Source organism: Triticum aestivum, chromosome 5B, assembly GCF_018294505.1.
Source record: "Triticum aestivum cultivar Chinese Spring chromosome 5B, IWGSC CS RefSeq v2.1, whole genome shotgun sequence".
In the NCBI taxonomy this organism is placed as follows: Eukaryota; Viridiplantae; Streptophyta; class Magnoliopsida; order Poales; family Poaceae; genus Triticum; species Triticum aestivum.
Window position 1 is genome coordinate 308,688,316 of NC_057807.1, and position 2,373 is coordinate 308,690,688.

Sequence of the window (2,373 nt, forward strand, 5' to 3'; positions counted from 1 at the left end):
AGCAGTTCACCGCACCAGCTCAAGAACACCTCTCGTGAGGCGGTTCTCCTTTGTACTGTTCATCATCAGCCCCTGAGGCAATCCACCACGCCACACACTGGAGTAGGGTATTACACCACAACGGTGGCCCGAACCAGTATAAATCTTGTGTCCCTCGTGTTGTTCATCGTTTTAGCTCAGATTCTCGCGAGGCGATCAGACGCGGATAGGTAGGGGGAGGATCTTCGCGCGCACCCCAGAGTTCGAACCTTAAGGGTCTGCCAGAACCCAACATCCGACATTTGGCGCGCCAGTGCTATGTCTTGAGCTTGTGTTGGTTTTCCTTGAAGAGGAAAGGGTGATGCAGCAATAGTAGCGTAAGTATTTCCCTCAGTTTTTGAGAACCAAGGTATCAATCCAGCAGGAGGCTCCTCAAAAGTCCCACGCACCCACACAAACAAACAAAGAACTCACAACCAACGCAATAAAGGGGTTGTCAATCCCTTCACGGCCACTTGCGAAAGTGAGATCTAATAGAGATAGTATGATAAGATAAATATATTTTTGGTATTTTATAATATAGATGCAAAAAGTAAAGATGCAAATAAAAGTAGATTGGAAGCAAATATTATAAGAGATAGACCCGGGGCCATAGGTTTCACTAGTGGCTTCTCTCAAGATAGCATAAGTATTACGGTGGGTGAACAAATTACTGTCGAGCAATTGATAGAAAAGCGAATAATTATGAGATTATCTAGGCATGATCATGTATATAGGCATCATGTCCGCAACAAGTAGACCGACTCCTGCCTGCATCTACTACTATTACTCCACACATCGACCGACTCCTGCCTGCATCTAGAGTATTAAGTTCATAAGAACAGAGTAACGCATTAAGCAAGATGACATGATGTAGAGGGATAAACTCATGCAATATGATATAAACCCCATCTTTTTATCCTCGATGGCAACAATACAATACGTGCCTTGCAACCCTTTCTGTCACTGGGTAAGGACACCGCAAGATTGAACCCAAAGCTAAGCACTTCTCCCATGGCAAGAAAGATCAATCTACTAGGCCAAACCAAACTAATAATTCGAAGAGACTTGCAAAGATAACTCAATCATACATAAAAGAATTTAGAAGAGATTCAAATATTTCTCGTAGATAAACTTGATCATAAACCCACAATTCATCGGATCTCGACAAACACACCACAGAAAGGGTTTACATCGAATAGATCTCCACAAGAGAAGGGGAGAACATTGTATTGAGATCCAAAAAGAGAGAAGAAGCCATCTAGCTAATAACTATGGACCCAAAGGTCTGTGGTAAACTACTCACAACTCATCGGAGGGGCTATGGTGTTGATGTAGAAGCCCTCCGTGGTCGATTACCCCTCCGGTGGAGCCCCGACGAAGGCTCCAAGATGGGATCTCGCGGATACATAAGGTTACGGCGGTGGAAATTGTGCTTCGTTGGCTCCCTGGATGTTTTCGGGGTACGTAGGCTTATATAGGAGGAAGAAGTACGTCGGTGGCCGCCCGAGGGGCCCAGGAGACAGGGGCGCGCCCTATAGGGGGGGGGTGCCCTACCCTCTCATGGACGCATCGGCTGCTTCTTGACTTGCACTCCAAGTCCTCTGGATCAAGTTCGTTCCAAAAATCATGCTCCCGAAGGTTTCATTTCGTTTGGACTCCATTTGATATTCCTTTTCTTCGAAATACTGAAATAGGCAAAAAACAGCAATACGGGATGGGCCTCCAGTTAGTAGGTTAGTCCCGAAAATGATATAAATGTGTAAAATAAATCCCATAAACATCCAAAAGGGGTAATATAATAGCATGGAACAATAAAAAATTATAGATACGTTGGAGACGTATCAAGCATCCCCAAGCTTAATTCCTGCTCGTCCTCGAGTAGGTAAATGATAAAAAAAGGAATTTTTGATGTGGAATGCTACCTAGCATAATTCTCAATGTAATTTTCTTTATTGTGGCATGAATGTTCAGATCCAAATGATACAAAATAAAAGTTCATATTAACATGAAAATGGTGATACTTCAAGCATACTAATCAAAGTAATCATGTCTTCTCAAAATAACATGGCCAAAGAAAGTTATCCCTACAAAATCATATAGTCTGGCTGTTGCTCTATCTTCATCACACAAAGTATTTAATCATGCACAACCCCGATGACAAGCCAAGCAATTGTTTCATACTTTAGTAGTCTCAAACTTTTTCAACTTTCATGCAATACATGAGCGTGAGCCATGGACAGAGCACTATATGTGGAATAGAATGGTGGTTGTTGAGAAGACAAAAAGGAGAAGATAGTCTCACATCAACTAGGCGTATCAACGGGCTATGGAGATGCCCATTAATTGATATCA